The following is a 27,646-nucleotide window of genomic DNA, read 5'->3' on the forward strand; positions in this document are numbered from 1 at the left end:
ATTATATCTAATTTTATCCTACAATGATTCACTACTAATTCAATTTGTTTATCATGTACTGCAGTGATGACATTTATTACATTTATGACATCCTATTACATAGCATATAGATTTGCATACGAATTATACATCCTACCTAACACCGAGCACTTTCAAAGAAAAGGAAAATATGTGTCATGCTCGGCTTCTCACTCCACGATTACATTTTTGGCAATGCTGGGATCTAAACTCAGGGCCTAGAAGGCTCAATTCATGAATGAGTGACTGACAGCACAGCAGCCTCTAGCCAAGTCATCTGACAGGCAGTTCTGAGGCCCTGAAATCAAGCCCCATATGTTGACTCCATATTGCATTTAGTGTATTCATTTTGTTTTTTTATTATTCATTTATTTACTATTTATTTTATTGACTGTTATTACACATGGAATATTTATTACATTTATTAAATAGGGTATAGATTTGCCTGTGTATGAAACTTCACACCTGACACCCAGGCCTTTCACAGAAAAGGAAAACATGTGTCACCATGGGCTTCTTAATCCACGATTCAATTTTTGTGAGTGCTAACAAGGCCCAATACATGAATGGGTGAGTGTCAGCCCACCAGCCTAGAGCATATGGAGCTGACAAGCGTTTCCTAGCACCTGCAATCGAGCCCAAGGTATTGACAAAATAAGAACAGATTGGAATGCAGTTGGTAGTACACAAATAAATATAGATCTTTATAGTGCCAGAGATGTTTATACATTATTCAGTTATATATGCTACATTCCTACAAATTCTTGGATATTTATTATGACTCCATGTAATTAATATTATTGTTTTCATCCTTAATTAATTATTAATTAAATCAACCACTGTCCTGAAATTATTGTGTCCATGTAATTAATTGTATTCTTTTAATGTTTCAAAAAATATTCATTAAAATCCTTCGGCTTCCTAAAATCGTTCTAATTTTATAGTAGTATCATTCAGAAAGAACTAATTCAATCTTGACATTCAAACCTTTCTGTCAGTATTCCTATGAAAAAGAACGAGACTCTTAGAATGTCCTGCCATTGGTAAGGGTCAGAACCGGGCTTCGAACTCAGGCCTATGTTTCCATGTTGGCCTATGGCTTCCCTGGGATCCCGCCAGCTTTCAGGAATGCCACGTTAAGAACATTTTTTCAGCCGTCATTCAGATCCAGGATGGTCACCTTGCAAAGAAAACAAATGTAAAATCTGCAAGTAGAAGGGTTTTATTCTGTGTGGATTTATTCACTTTTTTCCTGTCAGCTTTTGGGGCCTAGGAACCCAGGTTTGGCTGTTCATCCAGTGGCTGCACCCCAGGCTAGAGAGATGGAAGCTGAGGCAGTTGCCACGACCTGAGTTCAAGCCCTGTGACAAAATAAAAATACTTACATACATACATACATACATAAGTACATATGTACATTACAAATATTTTTAAAATTATGAGGCTCCTTGGCTTGGAATTTATGCCAGTTTTTCTGGCAAGCCTGGGATTTGAACTCAGGATCTGGGTAAATCTGCAGCACTGTGGGGGAAGGGGAAGATCATTGTGCTGGAAGACAAGAAAGTCAGGCCTGTTCTCAGAGCCTGAATTCAACCCTAGCACTCCAAAAAATAATATTTGCATACATTAATACATGATTTATATTTACTTACAAATGTTTACTGCATATTGCAGTTAGTGTAGTTCATCTTTTTTTTATTTATTATGTATTTTAGTGAGTATGATTACACATATAATTTTTTTTAAATCCTATCACATAGGACTAGATTTGCATATGTATTGTATGTCATACTTGAGACCCAGGACTTTTACCGGTAAGGAAAACATGTGGGACAATAGGCTTCTTCCACCAGGATTAAGTTTTTGGCAATTCTGTGATTTGAACTCAGGGCCTAAAAGGCCCACTTCATGAATGGGTCAATGTAAGCACAACAGTTTGATGGACGTAAAGTTGTTGGGCAAATTTGAAGGCCTGAGTTGACATCCTAGGAGTGGCCCATATATAAACAGATAGATGTGTAGACTGAAGTGTGTGTGTATTTACATATGTATATGCGTCTATAAATAAATATATACAAGAGACACATTTATGTAGATTCTAGTGTATAACTCCATATAAAGAGTGATGACTATATTATATATATATATATATATATATATATATATATATATATATATTCTATTACTACCAATTATTTGGTATAAAATTATGCCTCCATTAATTAATCATGGTAAAAGACTTAATAAAGCATTAATTATTCATTGTGTACAATCTTATACTACAATGACTAGCTAATTAGTGATTCAATTAGTATATGTCAAACATTCTATTAGTGTTCCTATAGATAGGAACGAATTTCCTAGGATTTTCAGCCATGTGTAGGTTGCAGTCCCAAGATGGAACTAAGGGCCTCTGTGCCTGGATTGGGCTCAGGGTTTATTGATAGCCCCCAGCTTTCGGCTATGCAAGGTCACATACAATTTTCAAGCCTAGTCCCTGAGACCCAGGATGGTCACAGTGCAAAGGAAACAAAGGTATAACTGTTGTGTAAAACTTCCTGGTTTATTCATCCTCCATTTTTTTAGTTTTACGTTTGTTTGCCAGTGATGGGAGTTGAACTCGGGTCCTAGAATACTTGGATCATCTGTGGGTGTAAAACCTGCACCCCAGCCTAGGGTAATCAAGGCTGAGGCAGAGTTAGAACAACCTGCTTTCAAGACTCATGCCTGCCCTCCCCCAAAGTGTTAAGGCATTGGCTTGGAATTTGGACCATTTTATCTGCCGTACATGGGAATTGAACTCAGGGGCTGGTTAACTCTCTTATGATCTGGGTGACATAGGAGCTCACCCGTTTGAAGAAAAGAAATTCAGGAACATCCCAAGGCGTGAATTCCAGGCCCAGGACTGGCAAAAATAATATTTGTATACATTCATAAGGTATATCATATATGTATGTATTCACATAGATATTACATATTGTACCCAGGACACAAAATTTTTACAGAAAGATGTCTGTTAAATCTAGCTGATCTATGCAGGTATTTAGATCTGCGGTTTCTTTGTTGAGTTTTTGCCGAATTGATTTATTTAGTGGGTTGAGTGGTGTGTTAAATCCCCAACAATTAATGTCTTCATATATATGTGGGATTTGAGGGAAAGTTATGTTTCTTGGATAAATTTGGGTGCTCCATTGTTTCGTGAATAGATATTTAGAATTGTAATATCCTCCTGAAGGAGAAATCCCTTAATTAGTATGTGGTGACCTTTATCTCTTCTCACGAATTTTAATTTGAAGTAAATTTTATCTGATTTTAGGATTGCAACTCCTGCCTGTTTATGGGGGCCGTTTGCTTGGGAGATTTTGCTCCAGCTTTTAACATTGAAAATGTGTTTGTTTTTATGGGCAAGATGTGACTGATGAAGGCAGCAGATACAATGATCTTGTTTTTTAATCCAAAAAGGAAATCTATGTCGCTTAATTGGAGAGTTAAGTCCATTCATGTTGATAGATAGGACTGAGAGGTATTTGGGAGTTCCTGCCAAGTAATCCACCTTCTTGGGGGCTGCGAAAACTGGGTTCTTCCTATGGTTCTTGGATTCTCAGTTTGCTTGCAGTTTCTTGGCCTTTATTGTGGTCTTGTTGGTTTTCTATGTGTAAGACATTTTTAAGAATCTTTTGTAGGGCTGGTTTGGTGGAGATATATTGGTTCCATTTTTGTTTGCTATGGAAGGTTTTTATTTGGCCTTCAGTTATGAAGGAGAGTTTAGCTGTGTACAGTATTCTTGGTTGATAGTTGTTTGATTTTAGAACATTGCATACATCATTGCAGGCTCTTCTTTCTTTGATTATCTCTGCTGAGAAATCTGAGGTGATTCTAATTGGTTTCCCTTTATAGGTGATTAATATTTTCTCCTTCACAGCCTTAAGTATCTTTAACTTGGTCTGAGTTGATCCAGTGTTCACCCACAGCATCAGAATATATGTTTTTCTCAGCAGCACATGGAACATTTTTGAAAATAAACCACATTTTAGGCCACAAAGCAAACTTGTCCACATTCAGAAACATTGAAGTTATACCATTCATTCTCTCTGAACACAAGGGAAAAAGATTAGAACTCAAAAGCAAAGGCCACCAAAGAAAGTCCGGTAACACATGGAGGCTGAACAACACACTGATGAACCACGAGTGGGTCATGGAAGAGATTAGAAAGGATATTCAAATGTTCATGCTATTCAACAAAAATGAGCATACAAATTAACAGCTCCTCTGGGACACAGCAAAGGCAGTACTCAGAAGCAAGTTTATTGCTCTGAGCTACTACATCAACAAATTGGAGAGATCCTAAACCAACAAGTTAATGAAACATCTAAAACCCCTTGAAAAGATCAGCAAAATAAACTCCAATCCAGTAGATGGTAAGAAATAATTAAAATTAAATCAGAATTAAATGAATTAGAATCCAAACTATAGAAAGAATCAACAAAACAAAGATTTGGTTCTTCGAAAAAATTAACAAAATTGACAGACCCTTAGCAAATCTTATCAGAAAAAGAACAGAACACACCCAAATAAATAAACTCAGAGATGCGAATGGAAACATCACCAAGGAAACAACCAAAATTCAGAACAATATAAGGGAATACTTCTCAAAACTTTATGCTAATAAGTTTGAGAACTTGACAGAAATGGACCTTTTCCTAACAAATATTGACATGCCAAAACTAAACCAAGATGAGTTAAACCAGCTTAACAGGCCCATATCAAGCATTGAAATAGAAACAGCAATAACAGACCTCCCAGGTATGAAAAGTCCAGAACCAGATGCATTTACAGCAGAATTCTACAAGGCCTTCAAAGCAGAGCTCACAGCAATACTCCTCCAACTCTTCAATGAAATTGAAAGAGAAAGTTCAGTACCGAACACATTCTATGAAGCCATCATAACCCTTATCCCAAAACCAGCCAGAGACTCATCAAAGAAAGAGAACTATAGACCCATTTCTTTGATGAACATTGATGCAAAACTTCTCAACAAAATTTTGGAAAATCATCTTCAACAATCCATCCAAAAAATCATACACCACGATCAATCAGAATTCATTTCAGGGATGCAAAGCTAGTTCAATATATGCAAATCAATTAATATTATTCATCACATCAAGAGGAGCAAGAATAAGAACCACATGTTTATATCAATAGATGCAGAAAAAGCATTCGACAAGATCCAACACCCCTTTATAATGAAGGTTTTGGAAAAATTAGGAAACCATGGAACATTCCTCAATAAAATAAAGGTTGTATATGACAAACCTACAGCCAAATTATACTTAATTGTGAAAAACTAAAGCCATTTTCTCTTAACTCACAAACAAGACAAGGATATCCACTCTCTCCGCTTCTCTTCAATCTAGTATTAGAATGCCTAGCTATAGCAATAAGACAAGATGCAAACATAAAGGGGATCAAAATAAGGAAAGACGAAATAAAACTCTCCCTTTTTGCAGATGACATGGTCTTGTATTTCAAGAATACCATAGACTCCACTCCCAAATTACTCAAGCTGATTCAAAACTTTGGCAAAGTAGCAGGGTATATAATTAACCCCCAAAATCAATGGATTTTCTCTATGCCAAAAATGAGAAAAGTGTGGCTGAAATTAGGAAAGCAAATCCATTTATAATAGTCCCACAAAAAATAAAATACCTAGGAATTAACTTAATCAAATCAGTGAAGGAACTCTATGATGAAAACTTTAAAAACTTGAAAAAGGAAATCAAAACAGAACTTAGAAAATGGCAAAACCTCCCATGCTCCTGGATTGGAAAGATTAACATCATGAAAATGGCAATACTTCCCAAGGCTATCTACAAATTCAAAGTGAAACCTATCAAAATTCCAACGTTATTCTTCAAGGAAATAGAAGAGGCAATCCAAAAATTCATATGGAACAATAAAAGACCCAGAATAGCAAAAATGCTCCTCAACGGAAAGAACACTGCTGGAGGAATATCAATACCAAATTTCAAACTCTACTATAAAGCCATAGTAATCAAAACCGCTTGGTACTGGCACATGAACAGACCTCAGGAACAGTGGAATAGAATTGAAAGTCCAGAAATGAACCTACAGACCTATACACATCTAATCTTCGATAAGGGTGCTAAAAATGTAGAATGTAAGAAAGACAGCCTCTATAGTAAATGGTGCTGGTAATATTGGTTAACTACTTGTAGAAAACTAAAGCTAGATCCTTATATATCACCCTGCACCAGAATCAACTCCAAATGGATCAAAGACCTCAGAGTAAAAGCAGACACTCTGAAAACATTATAGGATGGAATAGGAAAAACCCTAGGTCTCCTTGGCGCAGGCTGAAATTTTCTTAATAAAGACCCGGAAACACATGAAGTTGCAGAGCTTCTGCATGGCAAAGGACATAGCTAGCAAGATCAATAGAAAGCCCACTGCTAGGGAGAAGATCTTCACTAGCCATACAACGGACAAGGGTCTCACATTTAAAATATACTTGAAACTCAAAAAATTAACTCCCTCAACAACAAATCCTCAAAGAAACAACTGCCCAATAAATAAGTGGGCTAAAGACTTAAAGAGAAACTTCTCTGAAGAACAAAGGATGGTCAACAGACACATGAAGAAATGCTCAACCTCCGTAGCCATGAAAGAAATGCAAATCAAAACAACATTGAGATACCACTTCACCCCAGTTAGAATGGCAAAAATCAAGAACTCTAACAACAACAGATGCTGGAGTGGATGTGGACAGAAGGGAACCTTACTTCATTGTTGTTGGGAGTGTAAACTTGTTCAACCACTTTGGAAAATAGTATGGAGGTTCCTCAAAAGACTTCACATAGAGCTCCCTTACGACCCAGCAATCCCACTTTTGGGCATTTACCCAAATGTTTACCAACAAGACCACACTAAAGCTACTAGTACAACTATGTTTATTGCAGCATTATTTACCATAGCTAAGACATGGAACCAACCCAGATGCCCCTCAGTAGATGAATGGATCAAGAAAATGTGGTCTATATACACAATGGACTTCTATGCCTCCATCAGAAAGGATGACATTGCCCCATTTGTTAGGTAATGGAAAGGATTGGAAAGAATTTATTAAGTGAATTAAGCCAAGCCCAAAGAAACATAGGTCCCATGGTTTCCCTTATTTGCAATATCTAGTATATGTATGAGTCAAGCGGAAAAGGTCAGATAATGTGATGTTAGGAAAATGAACCCTTAAATATGTATTTTAATGTTTTTTCTTTCATGCATTTGTTTCTAATGCATTTATAAGATTATTTCTTTGTTGCTTTGTATGTCCCTTCCCCGAAGTATGACCCCTGCTTTCACTATATTTGATGTCAGTATAATTTGTGGAGGAGATGGGGAAAAACAGGTCGTTTAAGGATACAGGTGGACCTGTTGCAACATTGAGAAGTACAAGTTCTCATGTCGAAAACGAACTTTACAACTTTGATGAGGCGGGGAGAGTTGGGTGGGGCCGGGGGGGAGGCTTGGAAGAGATGTGAAGGTTAAACAAAGAGGAGGCTGCAATGCTTGATAAGAAATGGACTCATTATCTTGTCCATGTAATTGTAACCTCTCTGTACAGTATGTTCACAAAAAATAAAAATTAAAATAAAAAAGAAAAAAATGTACTCATTATCTTGTAACTCCTCTGTACAGCATTTTCAATAAAATAAATAGATAAATAAAAAAAAGATTTTCACAGTAAGGAAAACAGTTCAACATTGGCTTCTTACTCCACCTATTGACTTGGCATTGCTGGAATTTGAACTTAGGGCCTGGAATGCCCAATTCATCAAGTGGTCAGTGTAAGCACAGTAGCCACAAAATATTCACTCCCAGTACCTGAGTTCTAGCCCAAGGAGTCACCAATATATAAATAGATAGTTGTGTAAATTATGGCAAATATATATATATATATTTATATTTAGAGAGAGAGAGAGAGAGAGAGAGAGAGAGAGAGAGAGAGAGAGAGAGAGAGAGAGAGAGAGAGGGCAGGGAGAGAGAGATTTATCATTTATTCCATTGTATATTTAAATACATAAGAATAATTACAGAATGTGAGATGTCCACATTTCAAAGTACATGTAATGTATTATTAATAATTAATAGGTATTGAATTAAGCCTCCATTTAACAATGTATCATGTTTTAAGGCACAATAAAATGTTTCCTTTAGCAAAAGGAGCTCAGGGACAATGTCTAGGCTCACAGTTCAAGACTCCAGGACCTGCCACCAAAAAAAGAGCCATTAACTCCACGTATCTGTGTATGTATGAATGTATTTCTATCGGTGAAAATTCAGAGTCACTATGAAGAAAGGAACCCAGCTAGGAAATTTGCTTTGAATGTAATGATTTCATAGCACAGAGAATGCTTTCAAGACAGTGCATGTTCCAGAGCTTCCCTCACTGTTCCCAGTGTAACCTGAGGGTTTCTCCACACCCCAAGCTGTAGGGGGAAGTCTGTCTCATGGTTGGAACAGGCAGACAAAAGGCCTCACTCCTGTACAGCTGTGCAAAAAAAAATCCATCCTGGCCAATTAGTGAGGATGAGTGTGGGCGGCTCTGAAGGTCAGGAGAAAAAGGCCTCTTTGTACCCCAAGCTATTTCTCTCCCCAGTTCTCTGTTTTGACAGGACTCTTTATTTGTGCCACCTCCTGTGGCAGGCCACGTTCCCTGCACTCATCCTGTCTTTGTTACACTATGTTTCAGTGTTGAGACAAACTGCTACAATCAATTAAAAAGTCCTTCTGGCAGACAACTAGGGCCCTGAATCTAATGAAACGATTCATTATTGGCAGTGTTGCCTCCCTAGGTTTCCAGAAGCTTGCTAAATCTAAGCACTTGTGCAAAATCACAATGCTTCCTGTCATCTAGGGCTGGTGAAGCTCATAAGGATTTGAAACTTTTCACCTCTCCTAGTTGGGCCCTCGGTGGCTAGGTTTTGGAGTTGAACACAGGGCAAAGGTGCTGACCATGAGTTCAGAGCCAAAGATCAGTGCTTTCCGATTTGGTTCACAGCTTCACTTTTGGTCTTTGTGTGTGTGTGTGTGTGTGTGTGTGTGTGTGTGTGTGTGTGTGTAGGGTGACAGGTGCGAGTCACAAGTGCCCAGCTTCCACTTCAAATTTCTTTGTGGTGAATAGGAGATATTAGTCTCATGGGACATTTTGTGTCTGGGGTAGTTTGGATTCCAGATCATCAGATTTCAGCTTCCTGAATAGGCAGGATGACAAACCTCAGCTAAAGACACCTAAGCTGTGACACTTTGCTGCAAGGGGTCCTTGGCTCCACGTGGTAGAGCGCTAACCATGATCCCAAGATGAAAGTCAGAGCCTAGGCTCTGATTTCAAGGTTCATGATGGAGAAAACTAAACAAAAACAATTGTCTGAAGGAGACAACTCACTAGATTTCAGTACATACATCATTTTGGCCCTGACATGGGGCATATCTGAGCCTCAACTTTCCCATCTGTGCAATCAACTTACTTGTGGATCTCTTACAAGGACCAGATGAAAGAATGAACCCCGTGAAGGACTAAGAAAACAATAGCTTATGAAGAACTCATCACATAGCTGTATCCCACATGCTGTCATTAGAATTATGGTTCTTTCATCAGTATCACCATTCTTTCAGAAACACATCACAAACCTCACAAAGTTTACATCTAATGATTTAGAGGGGCGTGTTTTTTGGGGGGAGTCAGCCACGTGGATTGCACTCAAAGGTTTGGGGTACTCTCCTAAGATCTTTAGCTCAAGGCTAGGGCTCTACTACCTTGAGCCACAGGTCAGAGTTTCACAGACTTCCTGCCAGGGTTGGGTTCTAAACCCACCAGTGTCAGATCTCAGCCCCTGAGTAGCTTGGTTGACAGGGGTGAGTGAGCCAGCAGCATCTGGTTCCATAGAGCTGGGTTGCAGTGGTTTATGTCTGGCTAAGTCAGGTTAGATGTCACCTGTCAACACCAGACTCCCAGTTTGCTTTCTGATGAGATATTTGCAGTACTATCCTTATTCATTGCAGTCAGAACATTCTATCTTTTTTTTTGTTGCCAGTCCTAGGGTCTTGAATAAGGGTCCAGACACAGTCCCTATGCTTTTATGCTCAAAGCTAGTACTCAACTGCTTAAGCAAGACAGCACAACTTCAGGATTTTTCTGTGCATATGGTAGTGAGGAATCGAATCCAGGGCTTTGCATGTCCTAGGCAAGCACACTACCACTGAACCCCAGGAGTGACAAGTGTACAAACAAATAAATGTGTAGATTGGTATATAGATAGATAGGTAGGTAGATAGATAGATAGATAGGTAGATAAATAGATAGACAGACAGACAGACAGACAGACGGACGGACGGACGGACGGACGGACGGACGGACGGACGGACAGACAGACAGACAGACAGACAGACAGACAGACAGACAGATAGATAGACAGATAGATAGATAGATATATAGATAGATAGATAGATAGATAGATAGATAGATAGATAGATAGATAGATTGATAGATAGATAGTTTGATTGATAGATTGATTGATTGATAGATAGAGGTATATGCTTAAAACAAGAAAAAGATGTCTGTATATTATGAAATTGCATACATGATATTACTACTGATTATTGGCAATTAAATTATTCCTTCCTTTTTTAAGTATCATGATTGAATACATAATAAAGTATTAATTAAAAATTAATGAAGTATAATTGTTGTGTATAGTTTTATATTATAATCATACACTAACTAGTAATTTATTTGTTACTTTTATAACATTTCATTTGTATGGATGTATATCAGAATGCGTCTTAGGTTCTCCCACCATTCATTAGTGACAGTACCAGGATTCGACATCCAGGACTAAGTTGCCTCTTTTGGCTATGGCTTCCCTAATAGCCCGCCAAACATCAGCAATGCAAGGTCATGTACACTTTCTGGGCTTTGTCATTTAGACCCAGGATGGCCACAATACAAAAGGGAAAAAAAAAGTAAAACCACCTTATTCAATGTCTCAGTTTTTTTTTTTTTTTTTATTGTGAGATTACCGTACAGAGGACTTACGATTACATGGGCAAGATAACGAATACATTTTTATCAAGCATTGTTGCCTCCTCTTGTTTCCCCTTCCAATCTCAATTTTATCCTTCTCTTTTGATTTTTTTTGCCAGCCCCGAGATTTGAACTCGGGTCCTAGGATCCCAACGTCGATTGTAGCAGAGATACCAAGACCTGAGTTCCAGCCCCATGCTTGGCCAAAAATATTATAATAATAAGGCCCTGGCTTGGAATTTGCATGATTTTTCTTTCAGGCCTTTGATTTGAACTCAGGGTCTGGGTAACTCTGTGAAACTGTGGGTGAAGGGTAAGCTTACAATCCTTGAAAAGAAGAAATTCAGATCAGTTCCCAGGGCCTGAATTGAAGCCCCAGCACTGGAAAAACTAATATTTATATATGAGATTCATTTATATTACATGGGTTTACTGCATATGATGTTTATTACCTTTATTAATTTAGTATTATTACACATATAATATTTCATTACATGATATCATCTAGGATATATTTGCATATGGATTATACATCATACTGAGACCGAGGACTTTCACAGAGAAGGAAAAAAAATGTGTCAAAATTAGCTTATTAATCCACGAATAAATTTTTGGCCATGCTGGGATTTCAACTCACAATGCCCAATCCATAAATGGGGTCAAAATCTTAAAAGACCAGCGTCCGGCAAACTGAGCTGCCAGGAAGTTCTGAGGACCTGTGATCAAGCCACAGTAGTGCCCAGTATATATATATTGATAGATGTATATATATATATATATATATATATATATATATATATATATATATATATATATATATATATATATATATATGAGTGTGTGTATATATATCTGCAGATATATGTGTGTATATATATATATACATATATATATATATATATATATACAGAGAGGGAATGTGAGGATATTGTTATATAAATATATATATATAACCAATTATTAGTGATTACATTATGCCTCCCTTTAATGAAGTATCATGGTTGAAAACTTATGAAAGTATTAATTATAACTTAGTCAATATCCTTCCATTAGGTGCTAGAATGGAAGATACAAATCCAATAATTTGTGTGTGGCATTCTAAAATAGAATCATGAATTAACTTCAAATTATTACTTTTATAACATTCCAATAGCATTCACATGAATAAGAATGAGTTTGTCAGATTCTCCCTCCATTTGAGGGGGGCAGACCTAGCATTCGAACTCCAGGTCTGGGTAGTTTACTTCGAATGCAAAGCATTGGAATGGCACTGTGAAGACTTCAGATTGTCAGGATTAAAAAACGAACAACAAGAAAAAAAAAGCCAGGTGTCAGCGGCATCTGCCTGTAATTCTAGTTCCTCAGATGGCTGAGATAGAGAGAATGCCAGTTTGAATTCAGCTGGGGCAAGAAAGTTCCTGACACACTTATTTCTAAGAGACCACAGGGGGAAAAATACACACATGGGTGTGCTGTGGCTCAAGGGCAGAGCACTACCCTTGAGCAAAAGGGACAAGGCCTAGACTCATAGTTCAATCCTGTACCTGCCCCCCCAAAAAAAGAAGGCAGTAGTAATTCTATGTCTCTGTGTATGGATGGATGGTGTATGGATGATGGGCATTCAGCAGGTTGCCCATGCCCAGCCCCAAAACCTGGGCAAGCTCGGACAAGCACTCAGATAGTACTAACTCTGAGCCAGCAGCTTGAACATAGCATCCTTCTCTACCATTTCAGTACGGAAACCCCAAAAGCTTTGCCTGGGCTGCTGTGTGCAACGGGTGCATTATGTTCTGGGTGTGGTGTCCTAACAGGACACCTAGAAGCCAGCCACTGCCTCCAGAAAGAACACACTTCCTAGGCTTTAGGAGCTGTCCAAGGTTCTGGCTCCATATTCTAGATCCCTCTGTAGGATGTGGGGCCTGGTGGCTATAACTCATTCATCATTCCTGATTGCCGAGTCTCAAGCTGGTCCCAAATTCTGGCAAAGATAGGAAATAGCCAGTGATTTCAGCGCCAAAAGGGGTAAGCCAATAAATCCAACCCTCATATCTCCTGTTAGAAGTAAGCCTGGGGCTGCGAATGTGGCTTAACCGTAGAGTGCTTACCTAGATTGCATGAAGCCCTGGGTTCAATTCCTCAGTACCAGAGAAAAAGAAAAAGCCAAAAGTGGCACTGTGACTTAAATGATAGAGTGCTAGCCTTGAGCAAAAGAAGCTTAGGAACATGCCCAGACCTTGAGTTTAAGGCCAAGACTGGCAAAAAAAGGGACCCTGGTGAGACATATTCTTCTGGCACTCAGAGGAGGGCCGAGAATAAAAGTAAGAGGTAGAGGTCAGGCGCTGGTGGCTCACCCCTGTAATCTTAGCTACTCAGGAGGCTGAGATGTGAGGATCAAAATTAGAAGCAGGAAAGACAATATGAGACACTTTTCTCCAATTAAACACTCAAAAAGCCAGAAATAGTGCTATGGTTCAAGTACTAGATTGCTAGCCTTGAGCACAAAATCTCAGGGATACTGTCAAGGCCATGAATTCAAACCCCCAGACTGGCACAAACAAACACACCCAGATAGAGCATTTGCCAGTCGGCCTTCACAAGTTCCATCTCTAGCAATTCAATATTTTTTTTAAAAAAAGACGGAAAAGGGAAGGAAAGACTTGCTCCAGAAGGTGATATAACCAGTGCCAAAATTCCACAGGAGTTCTAAGATGTGGATTCAGGACAGAAGGTACAGCATAGGCAAAGGTCCTGAGGTGGGGTTTAGTGCAGGTGATGTGGGTGGAATTAAGATTCTGTTGCTTCAGACAAGTGTGGCAGGACATTTAAGGCTGGATCAAGTTTTGTACTTGAGTCACAGGTAGGGCAGAGGGTGGGGTCCTAGAATCAGGCCCAGGGGGAAGATTAGGTTGGCTTTTCAACAAGGACCCCAGCCATTCCAATGTCTGGAAGCCTATTTTTCAAAGTTCCTGACCCTCAGAGGCCTCCTTTGCATGGAGTCAGGGCAAATGCAGTGAAGAACTCTTTCTTAAGAAAATCTTCTTGCCTGCTGCCAATAGTAGCTCAACCCCTGTAAATCCTAGCTACTCAGGAGACTGAGATCAGATATCGTGGGTCAAAGACAGCTCAGGGGAAGAAAATTAGTGAAACTCTTTTCTTGCCAATGAACTACCAAAACCAGAAATGGAAATGTGGCTCAAGTGGTAAACTGCCAGCCTTGAGAAAAAGTTAAGAGACCAGGGCCAAGACTCTGAGTTCAAGCCCTAGTACTAGCACAGAAAAATAAATAAATAAAAGCTTTCAGAAGCTCCTAGCCCACTGTGGTGAAAGGACAGATCAGCTAAGTGCATGTGGTTCACGCATGTCCTCCTACCTCCTCAGGAGGCTGAAATCTGAGGATCGTGGTTTAAAGCCAGCACAGGCAAGAAAGTCCAGAGGACTCTGATCGACAAGGAACCACCAGAAAACTAGAAGAGGTTCTGTGGCTCAATTGGTAAGCTGAATAGCTGAGGGACAGTGCCCAGGCCCAGAGTTCGCGCACCTAGGGCTTGGATTCAGGGCCTGGGTGTCATCCCTGAGTTTCTTTTACTCAAGACTTAGGCTCTACAACTTGAGCCACAGCACCATATCTGGCTTTTTTTGGGGGGAGGTGTTGGTTTATGGGAGATAAGAATTTCAGAAACTCTCCTGCCTGGGCTGGTTTTGAGTCGCATCCATCAGTCCTCAGCCTCCCCAATAGCCAGGAGAATGTGTGAGAACCACTGGCACCTGACCACCACCATCTATTTATAATCCCCTTGGGCCAGTGCTGGAACTTCTGCACTGCACCCCCCTTGTTGTGAGTGGGAAGAAGACGTGGGTGGGTTTGTTACTTCAACAGCCTATGTACCTTTGAGCATTGTTCCAGGTCTGTCTGATGGCAGTTTCCTCGTCATACACAGCAATGACTTGGTTCTGTCACAGAAAAAAATGTCCCCCAGGAGGTGTCAGTTCTGGGGTCTTTCCTCTTCAAAGCACCCCCACTCCCTGAAATGACACACCCCAGAAAAGTAAACTATACATAGAGTGAATTCATTTTCTTATAACCAGCGTCTGGCCAGAAAGGTAGCAGTGGGGAATCCCGATCCAGACCAGCCTGAGCATATATTAAGTCTCTATCTTGGAAATGCCCAAGACAGAAAGTCTTGGCTCAAAATGGTAGAAGATCTGACTGGCACGCCTAAAGCCTTGAATTCAAACCCTAATATACTAAAAAGAATCGGAGGGCCCCTGCCAGAGGCTCATGACAAAAATCCTAGCTACTCAGGAGGCTGAGATCTGAAGATCACCGGTCAACATTTAAAATAGGTTTGGCCTCGGCCATCAGACATCATGATGAGAAGACCCAAAGTCTGACCCATGACTGTGCTCTCCATACTAACAGGTATTTCATACATACTAAGTGCTGGCCATGCTCTCTGTCCCCCTGGGGACCCATGCCCTGCGGGCTCAACCCCCAGGTCCTCCCAAGCTCCCTCTGCCACCAACCAGGCCCAAGGGAGTAGACAGCTCCAGGGCACACAGATACCTTGGTCTTATAATTTAACGGTGCTGAGTCCCCATCAAGCATCTCTCCCTTCCAGGTCCCCAGACCTCAGCAACAAAGCCCATGTACCCCCCAAAAAGGCAGGCAGAAGTTACCAAAGGGTCCAGCACTCATTGGTACAGCCCACATCTACACACACACACACACACACACACACACACACACACACACACACACACACACACACACACACACACACCCAGCAGGGATGGTTCATGTTTGTCTTCCTTGCTACTCAGGATGCTGTGCTTTGAGGATCACAGTTCAAAGCCAGCCCATGCTGGAAAGTCTGTGAGGCTCTTATCTACAGTGAACCACCAAAAAGCCAGAAGTGGGGCTGTGGCTCAAGTTTCAGAACAATAGCTTTGAGCACAAAAGCTCAGGAACAGCACGTAGGACCTGAGTTCAAGGCCCAGGTCTTCTACCTCCAAACACACACAGACACAGACACAGACAGAAAGACAGACAGACAGACAGACACACACACACATACACACACGCGCGCACACACACACACACACACACACACACACACACACACACACACACACACACACACACACGGAGAGCCCAAGGCTTCAGCAGGCCCTGAGAACAGAACCATGAATTCTTTCCATTCGGATCACATCCCACCCTCAAGAAGGTGGCACTACAAACATCAGACCCACTATAGACAAACCAGTAAGCCTCTCACATATCTGGAATGTCTCATAGTCCAGCAAGGCAGTTCCTACTGTACACATTGCTATGTAAAAAACTTAGCCCCCTCTTTTTTGTAGTTGGTCATGAGGTTTGACTCGGCCAGGGCGCTGTCCCTCAGCTCTTCAGCTGAAGTTGGGCACTCTCCCACTTGAGCCACAGTGCCAATTCCTGTTCTCTGGTGGTCCATTGGACTTCAAGTCTCACAGACTTTTCTGCCCATGCTGGTTTGGACCTATGTCTTCACATCTCAGCCTTCTGTGTAGCGAGAATGTGAGTTGTGAGGCATCAGCGGCTTCCGGCTTCAGCCACCTTCGCATACCCAGAGGAAACCCATCCTTGTCTGGCCACAAACTTCTTGCAACCCTTGACTTAAGACTTTGTCACCTAACATCCAAATCCATCCTTCAATGGAGAGAATACAGACACAACAATCCCAGCCCTGCAACCATTTGCCCACTCGCTGCCTGTCACAGGCCACGTCCTCTTGAAGCTGTGGCTTCAAACTGTGGCAAACTTGGGGAGTTCTTAGAAATGTTTGTACAGTGAATCCAGCACCTTGTCTCTCAACCAAAGCACCCCCCCACGCCTCACCCCCCTCCCCCGGCACACTTCCACCATCCTTTGCAGGTAAAGGTGTTGGATTTCTTTCTTTTTTTCAGTTGTGGAGCTTGAACTCTGATTCTGGGTGCTGTCCCTGAGCTCTTCAGCTCAAGGCAAGCACTCTACTACTTCAGCCACAGCACCCCTTCTGGTTTTCTGGGTGGTTCATTGGAGATAAGAGTCTCAGGGTGTCCAAAACTAGCTTTACAATGTCGATGCGGAGGGGGGAAGGGGGGGAAGGAGAAGGATTGGGATTGTGGGGGAGGGGGGAGGCTGGGAAGGGATGTGAAGGGAAAACAAAGGAGGAGGCTGCAATGCTTGGTAAGAAATGTAGGCATTATACTGCCCACGTAATTGTAACTCCTCTGTACAGTATGTTCACAAATAAAATAAAATTAAATTTTAAAAAAAAGAGTCTCAGGGTCTTTCCTGCTGAGGATAGCTTTGAATTGTGATCCTCAGCTCTCAGCTCCTGAGTACCTAGGATGACAGCCATGAGCTACTGGCACCCGGCCAAAGATACTTTTCCATTCCTTTCACCGTATCCCCTCAGGAAATTGAGATCTGAGGATTACAGTTGAATGCCACCCTTGACAGCAAAGTCCATGAGAACACTTTTTCTCCAATTGAACACCCAAAAAAGTTGGAAGTGGATCTGTGGCTCAAATGGTAGAGTGCTAGCTTTGAGCATCAAAGAGAAGGGATAAAACCCAGGCCCTAGTTTCAAGCTTTTTCTAGCAAAGACCCACCTAAGAAAGTGAAGCAGGTGGACACACAGGAGCTCAAAGCTCACACATAATACTCAAGACTTCCAGAACAGACCCCATTCTGCTCTGATTCCCTAGATTCTATGTCTTACACCATGGCAGTCTTATATGGGACTGACCATGCACCAAGATATGATGTTCAAGTACAATCTCATACTGAGGATCCCCTGACCTTATCAAAGACTCAGGATCTCTCACTGTCCTTCCTTGACACTGGGCAGCAAGGTGAGTTCTAGTTATCCAACCACAGGATGTGGGAATGAAAGGACTTGCTTGTAGTACCACAAAGGGGAGTGGCACTTCCTAATGGGAGTCCTGGGATAAAACCCACACCCAGCCCATGTAGACCCCTCAGAGGTCCAAGTGGTGACCCTAAGGGGGCCCAGGACACTGCATTGCTCTGCTGCAGCAAGAATAGCATTTGTTGCGGTGGGTTGTAGCCAACAAGTCTGCATTAGTGACCAAACCAAGCAACCCAGACTCAGATGTCAAAGCCAGTGGGGAAGGCAGTGCAGACGCCAAGTCCTGCCTTCCATCTGTGCAGCCTACACTGCCAAGGCCAGACCCATTCCCCTGCTTTGGAGAACAACGAGTGTAGGGGTGAGCCCATTGCCTCCAAATGGAGTATCCCTGGAATGGTACCCAGAGCTGGGCCCATATGGGCCAGAAGGGTGACGGAGGAGACTACACAGCAAAGCCAAAGGGGCTTCTGTCCCTCGGTGCTGCAGCTGGTGTGCTGCAAATCCAGGCTCCTCTGGCATGGATGGGCATATGTAGGGTTGGCCCTGTACCCGACTCCACAGGGACCAGAAAATGGAGGTCCACAGAGATGCTGAAGGGACTCCAGGTTGCTGAACTGCTGCAGCTGTCAACAGCCAGCTGGCAGAGAGACCAGCATATGGCTCCAGTCCCCAGACCCCCTTAAAGCCTGATGAGGTGAACCAAGGCTGGGCTACCTAGCCCCAAGGAGGCAGACTGCATGTTTAGCCTTCCTTTACTCATGGACTGTGCAGTGTACAAGCATGGTGTCCCCCACCCCGCACTCATGGGGACAGGCAGTGACCCCAGAACAAAGTCTCCCTAGGATGGGCCACACACTCAGGAGCACAGAAGACCAGTACCAGCACAGCTGGAGGAGGAGAGGGCAGCCGTGGCCTCAACTCCAGCCCCATAGCTGCCAGCTGCTGGGTGAAATGGGGCATCTGAGACTGGGACGTTAGGTGGGATGCGTGGGCGGGGTTCATCTAGCAATTCTGGGGAGCATGCACACACATCCACTCACCGCACATCCACCGTAAGGGAGTTGGCCCCACATCTCAACAGGTGACCTAAGAAGGCACCTATACCCACAGGGACTAAAGAAGTGGAATTTCACGTAGTGACTTGGAAAGGGCTCCAGGGCACAGCCTTGGAGCAAGGAACAATTGGCAAAAAAATAAAAGAAAAACAACAAATGTCCAGGAAAACTATTCAGCAATGATAACCTATTACACTTTAAAAACAGTTTTGCTTTCCTCTTGTCCTATATTTTTGCATGGGGACCTCTGAATTAACCAGAAATCTCCAGGATTTCTTCATACATAGTAACACAAATAAATAGAGCTTCTATTCTTTTTTAATTTAGGGAAGTTGCATTCAGTCCTTTACCATGTTTGATTCATGAAAAGAAATCCTGAAATATATCTGTAAAACACCAAACTCTTCTGAACACCTCACTGAAGAAAGAGAATTAAATGACCAAGCAACAGGTATCACCCATATTGTCACCTAGCTAGCTATCTCTCTGATTAGAAAATAATCCTGCCTGCACATGCAGATCGCTTATGCAAAATGTTTTCCAACAGCTCTTGTTGTTATCTTACATTTATCTTCCTCTTCCTGCCTCCTCTCCTGCTCCTCTTCCTAGTGTCCTGTTTCCCTCTTCCTTCTCTCCTACCTCTACTTTCTCCCTGTCCCCTCCTCTCCTCTCTCGTGCTATGCCCTTTCTCCTCTCTTACCCCTTCCTCCTCCTTTCCTTTCCTCTTTCCCCTAAACTTTCACTTTATTCTACATCTTTATGGTCCTGAGGGTTGGACACGCACTAAGCAAATGCTTTGCTGCTCGCTACAGGCCTCCAGTCTGGACTTCATTTCAATGACACTCTATTTCTTTGCTACAAACCCAACAAAGTATTTTGATTGAGGATTTAATTCATTATATATATTCTACATCATGAATATGTGCTACTTCATACAGTGTGGATAATAGGTTTGGATTATGCTTTGGGCTTCAGTTAAACTCATCAGAAACAATGTCTTTGAAGGCAAGCTAATGTGATCCTGTTACTCCCATATTAATGAACTGGTTACTTTGTATCTTGCACAAGTACTTCCATATTGCTCACAGTTTAATGAACTGTCACTTTGTGGTAGAACCCACAGTAATACTAACCCAAGGATTGCTGGGTATCAGAAGATTAAGTCCAGACAGGAAAATCCATGAGATATGTATTTCAAATTAACTATTAAAAAGCCAGAAGAAAACTTGTGACTACATGGTATAGTGTCATACTTCCACAGAATAAGCTGACGACAGGACCAAGGCCTGGGTTGAAGACCTGTGGTGGGTGCACACACACACACACACACACACACACACACACACACACACACACACACACACACACACAATTTCCCAGCTAGAGCAAGTACAATATCTGTTTTCCCAATGACATATCTGAGATACAATCCTATGTGTTTGGATATTTTTGAAAGCTGTATCATCAACTTACATAATTTTAATAAATAACACCCTGCTCACTATTATTTAATCCTGGTTGGAAAATATTTTAAGATACATTTTCATGTACAAAATTGAGTATTTCCCCAATTCGTGACTGTCTTGGTTTATTAAAAAGAAAGAATTGTGTCTTTAATTCATTAGTTCATAAATTAAAAAATTAACCCTAACCCTAGAACCAATTGCCATTGCATTCAAAAAGCCACACAAATATATTAAATTTATAAATCTTATCTTTGATTCAACTCATCTTTCTTAAAATAGTTTCTAGTTTTACTGAATATGTTGTCATTTTTCTAACACGAACCCTAACTGGAACATTCAGGCTAATTCTCACACTAATCATATCCCAATCCTAATATTATTAGCAGTTTCCTATTTCATATTCATCCTAGTTCTATCTTAACTTGTTATTCGAAGATTTACTTTCAGTTTGACCCTAAATTTTCCATTTCTCTAATGTTAACATTAAGCCCAGCTGGAACTGAAACCTAACTTTCAACCTAATAGTCCAAAGTTAATATTAAAATATACTCTAGTTTTTATACATTGGAATGAATATTCCAGTTTGCACTCTGGAAATGAGTTTCAATTTGCCCTAATTCCAAAAAATTTCCTGACTCTATCTCTGAAGTTATCTTTTTCCCTAACATGAACCATTATATTACTTGTCATCAGATTCTCTTATCAGGAAAAACACTGTTTTTCCATTGATCCTACAATTTCCTGAACAACTGTATCCTAAAACAATTTCATATTTTCTTATCATCTAGTCCATTACTCAATGCTAACTCTCAACCTAAACCTGGCTGGAAAACTTTCATTAATCATTGCAAGAATGATCACTGAGAAATATATATATATATATATAATGGTAATGCTCTAGTTACTATTCAGTCTCACATTTTTGTTTCTACTTGTTAGTGAAAATGCAATTTTATACTAAAACTTTCCTATTCATAACACTAATCATAATCAGAACTAAATACTGACACTGATTTTAATCCAAATATGTCAATATTAACACATACTAGTTAGTGTTACATTAGTTTTTATTCATCCTAACTTGATTCAAATATGCCTTCCAAACATAGGTTTCAATTTTTTTCCAATATCTTAGTCATTTTCTAACCCTAAACTTAATCTTAACTGGAATATTGAGAATAAATAAAACCTAATTGCAAGTAGATTCTAACATTAATAGCAGTACTCTAGTTCACATTCATTCTAATTCTTACCAGACTTATTCCAAAATTTACCATCAATTTGAGCCTCATTTTCTTTTCTCCTTCACTCTAACCCTAAACGTGGCTGGAATCCTAATCATAACCTTATCACTAATGGTATCGCAATTTTAAAATTTATGAAAAATGCTGGTTTTGTGCAATCCTAACTGAAATTCCACTTATAATTCTTGAAATAAATTGCAAGTTTTCCTAAATCCTACAGATTTTCTCATTCTTATCTCTGAACCTATCCTTTTCCATAAGAGGAATCATTAAACCAATTGATTTCAAATCCTAATATTATGAAATACATTGTACTTTCATTATCCCAGCTTTTCCTGAATTCCTAAAACCTAAATAAGTTCAGATTTAATTAACATTTATCCCATTCCTTTTTTTTTTCTTTTTGTTGGTTGTGGGGTTTCATTTCTGGGCCTGGGTAAAATCCCTGAGTTCTAGGCATGGGCATGATCCCTGAGTTCTTTAGCTCAAGGTGTGCATTTTACCACTTGAGCCACAGCACCACTTTCTGGTTAATTGAAATAAAATTCTCACAGACTTTCCTGCCTGGGCTGGCTTTGAACTGCAATCCTCAGAAATCAGCTTCCTGAATAGGTAGGATAATAGGCGCGAGCCACCAGTTTAATATATAACTTTACTCAATCCTTAACCCCCTTTAACCAGAAACCTAATCTTAATTATAACCTGAATTAACACCAAATGGTTAATGTATGGAAAATTGTCTGGATTCTATCCAATCACACATTTTTTTATTCTACTTCTTAGTGGAAAACTAAATTTTACCCTAAAGCTTATCCTTTCCTAATCCTAACAAGAACCAAAACAGTAACACTTTAAACCAAATTATATATGTATGTTTAAAATAACACCCATACTTTTTTCATTCATTCTAACTTTGATGTCATTCATTCTTCTTAAAATATGTGGCAGTTTTACACAATATCTTATATTTTTTTCTCATCCTAAACCCAGCTCAAACTGGAACACCTTGCCTAATCCTAAACCTACATATAACCGAATCATAATGTTAATAGCAAGCCTCTATTTCACAATTATCCTATCTATTGATCAGCGTGTAGTTCTAAATTTTACTTGCATTTGGAACCTAAATTTTTAAAATTGTTTTTCTATTTCTTGTCAAGTTTTATTTTTCATTTCTTTTTAAATTTTATTATATTGTAATGAGGCTTATATAGGGATTACAGTTACATGTGTAAGGTAATGAGTACATTTCTTGTTGAGCATTGTTACCCCCTTCTTTGTTGTTGTCCCACTATCCCTTCCCTCTCCTACTTCCATCACTCTTCTCTCCCCATGGTGTAAAGTTCATTTTCAGTATAGTGTGCTATGAGTATTATTGTTGCAATAGGTTATCCTGTGTTGAAACTAAATTTTCTATTTCTCTAATCCTAATTCTAATTCTGTCTGGTATCCTAACCCTAACCATAATAAAAATGATAGCTCAATTCAGAAGGTAACAGAAAATACCCTTTTTTGTTCATCGTGATAATCCACTCTACGTCTTGAATTAAGTTGCAATTTAGCTTAAATCTTCCAAATTACTTTATATGTGCATATGTAAAGATGTAATTTTATGTGAAAAACAGAAGATCTTTGGAGAAAGGAGTAACAAAAAGGAAATAAAGGGAGTAAAATCAAACATTTTAATATATTATGGAAAGAGCATAATTAAACTGCCACTTCTGAAAATTAATAAACATAAACAAAATAACTACAAATAAATAAAGAAATAACACACTGCCTTCCAGTGTTCTTGAAGAGAACCATGATATGTCTTGTGAAAGAAATACTTGTGTTAGATAAACTTTGTTCATGCATAATTTATATTGTTATTGGCCAATTATTTAACTTAAATAAATAAATAAATAAAATTTATCAAATAAGATTTCATGACAAAATATAAATCAGTTACTTAATAATTGTTTGAGAAAAAGTTATAGTCATGAGTTTTAAGAAGCTAAATTTCTATTTCCCTACAAAGCAATGATTTAGGTTTACTAATCTAGTATTTCTAGTAAGTTTAGAGAACATAATTGGCATGTAAAACAATGAACTGTACATCTTGTGTTTTGGATTTAAAACATTGTCTTTTATTCAAATGAATACGTAGGTTTATTTTCAAAATAAATGCAATTTTATCTCCTTTCAGAACAAGTACTTACCCTGCAATTAAATGTATTAGGATATTCAGGTATTTAAAAGCTAAATTTTCTATGTTTGTTATGTAGCTCTACATATTCAAAATGGCATGATTTTTCTATTCATAAATGTCAAATCTGTGAGATTTTTGCTTCATCAATATACATTATCTCATGAGGTTGTTGTGAATGCTCCAGTAACCAGTGTGGTCAAAAACATTTCCTGGATTCTAAATTTTAAATCTAATCATTTTTAGCCTTTGATTATATCAGGTATTGTCACTTCAGAGCAATTAAACTAAAATAAATACTACTTTTTAAACATTTCACTCACATTGTAAATAATATGAACATAGGTTAAACAGAGACTAATCATTTCAAACTCACTATATTTGATGATCTTAGCATTAAGAATGTAGAGAGTATAAGAACCCTATACTCAATATTTTTGGTTAGATTAAATTAAATTATATATCTGGATTTCTAAATTGGAGTAAATCACATGGAAATAGGAAAACAATAAGTAAATGATTACGTTAGAATCATTTTCTTCTAAAAAAATTTTTATTGTGAAATTACCGTTCAGAGGGGTTACAAATATACGGGCAACATAACAGTTCATTTCTTATCAAGCATTGTTGCCTCCTCCTTTGTTTCCTCTTACAATTCCTTCCCATCTCTACCCCTTTGCCAGTCAAAATCGTAAAGTTCGTCTTTCGACATAACGTCTTGTACATCTCATTGTTGCAATGGGTCCAAGGGTATCCCTAAAATTATGAAGCAAAAATATCACCAAGAAATATACTTTTCAATAAAATGTTTCAATCCTTAGGTAAAGTGCTTTATCCTTCAAATATTGAAGGATAATTTTTTTCTCAAAATAGAAATTCTGCAAATAATCTAATGTATGTTTTCATGCAAAAAATTCTATGACTTCTAGTCTTGTTATATGATTTTCATTATATTTTTATTGAGAAATAATTCCTAATTATATTTATTACAAACTTCTGTACTTATACAAATAATGTCTGTACATGCTAAGTTACATAATTTAATACACAAAGAAAATTATCTTTTTTACTGTCTCCCACAGGTAAGGATGAGGTGCTGAAGTATATTAAATGAAAGCACTCTAAAAGAGAGTCTATGTGTATACTTATTTAAACGACTTGTTTTTCCCCTTCCCCTCCACAAATTATACCAACATCAAATACAGTGAAAGCAGGGGTTATACTGTGGGGGAGGGACATACAAAGCAACAAATAAATAATCTTGTAAATGTGTTAGAAACAATCGCATGAAAGAAAAAAATGAATACATATCTTAGGGTTTATTTCCCTAACATCACCTTATCTGACCTTTTCTGCTTGACTAAGAGATATACTAGATATTGCAAATAAGGGAAACCATGGAACCTATGTTTCTTAGGGCTTGGCTAACTTCACTTAATATAATTTTTTCCAAGCCTTTCCATTTCCTAACAAATTTGGCAATGCCATTCTTTGTGATGGAGGCAACAATGAGAAGTACAAGTCGTTATGTCGAAAACGAACTTTACAACTTTGTTGGGGGGGTGGGGAGGATTGGGTGCGGGGGCAGCGGGAGGATGGGAAGAGATGGGAAGGGGAAACAAAGGAGGAGGCTACAATGCTTGATAAGAAATGTACTCATTATCTTGCTCATGTAATTGTAACCCCTCTGTACAGTATTTTCACAATAAAAAATAAATAAAAATTAAAAAAATAAAAGAGAGTCTATGTATAATGGAAATTTGCAACATGAGGATAGAATCATGAGCATTTTCTACTTGGCTGAACAGGAGTTCTTGTCTCTACAGCACTTTCTTGCCATTTAATCACACAGGGAATGCCACAAAATTTGAAGTTCATATGAAAGAATTACATTCCTAAAAGTTGTGGCAACCCTGCTCAAAAGCTCAATTTTATCACTAGTTCTTTGTGCTTGCTGGCTAATCAATTTCCTTATCATATTTACGTATTATTAAGCATATTAGTCATTCAACTGGCAGTACATGGCAGAAGACTCCTCAAATCACATCTATTGCGGTGTAATATTTAGAAGAGAAGAAAAAGATTATATTGATCTCCAATTCCCCCCTTTGGCCTTCAATATAGTAATTAATTGTCAAAACAATCACATAAGATGTTAGTCTATTTTCCAAATTTAATTAGAGATTAAGCAAGTGTTTTTTGCAGTAAAGTGATGACAGTAGTATCACAGCTCTGATATGAGCATCTCCTCCCTAACAAGTAATACTCTATGGACTGTCAATATGGATGCCACCCTAAATTCTCTCTCTCTCTCTCTGTCTGTCTGTCTGTCTGTCTGTCTGTCTGTCTGTCTGTCTGTCTGTCTGTCTGTCTGTCTCTCTCTCTCTCTCTCTCTCTCTCTCTCACTCTCTCTTTCTTTCTCTCCTCACACACACACACACACACAGAGCTGCCACCCAGACACAACGGAGATCAGTTCCATTCCTCTGTAATTATAGTTGATTGATGTTTGTTCCCTTGCTTTTCTTTGATTCAGGATCTTGCTTGGACCTCTATGTTTCCCCGAGATCAAGTCCCTTCTTAGTATACCGTGTATATTTGTATGCTTCAGCGCAATTAACAGTATCTTGAATACAATATCTTCAAACTTGACTTTCAAGTCAAACTCCATGAATTCATACTTATATTCCAAAATACTAAAATGTATTGGATCTAGGGACAAAATGCCCACCTTTTATTTTAGAAGGAATTCACATCATGAAAAAAAGAATATTAATCAGGAACTGAGGTAAGAGAATGGGAGTATGTGGGAAAATGTAGAATACTGTATGTGTGTTAGAGATACAGAATAATAGGCTCATTTATTGAAAACTTGTCATCCTATATTGAAAGCTCAATTTATGTATACACTTTTCCAGGTACTTTGCTTACCTATCACTTCTGATCACAAATCCTCTTATGAATGTTTATATTATCTTTGAATAAATCGCACAATTTGCAGGTACTTATCATCTTAAGGAAAGACAGTCTGCTTCTACGTTTTTCATTATATGTGACAAACCCTTATTTTTTGTTTCCCTGTTTACTGAATAAATGTATTCCTGGAAACAGGATATTGACAGCAAATCTGAGTGTAATTTTCATTTTGTAAATTTCAAATATAATATAAACTTTGTATTGACTAGTTATTTTTTTTAATGAGTGATATTCATGAACACAATATTTTGGTGCCTTTAAGTCAATTGAGAATTGCTGTGGTAGTTCTTGTGTCTAATTGACTTAACCATTATGTTATTCATGTATAAACATTGCCTTGCACTGTTATATTTTTATATATAAAATAATCTCCAAAGGTTTACTTTAAAGTGATAATTGGGGGAGGTTGTCTTCTTGTTCCAAACTTTATATTTATGTCAGTGAAAGTACTAGAAACACATGATGTTTACTGGAGCAATATAAAAGATGAGTACATATTTCTAAAGAGAATGAATTTATTGATTAAAACACAGAATAGAGTAAAATAGTAAGGTTTCTTGTTTGAGACTGAATAAATTTCATATGAATGTAGCTCAAGAAAAGACTCAAAGATAAATTCATACTTATATTACTGAGATTTACATCACAATATAAGAAATATACGTATTTTAAGGAAGTGGCCCTAGATACCTAATGGATGAAGAATGG

The sequence above is a fragment of the Dipodomys merriami genome, unplaced genomic scaffold (assembly GCF_024711535.1).
Source record: "Dipodomys merriami isolate MVZ:Mamm:240054 unplaced genomic scaffold, mDipMer1.0.p SCAF_87, whole genome shotgun sequence".
Taxonomy (NCBI): Eukaryota; Metazoa; Chordata; class Mammalia; order Rodentia; family Heteromyidae; genus Dipodomys; species Dipodomys merriami.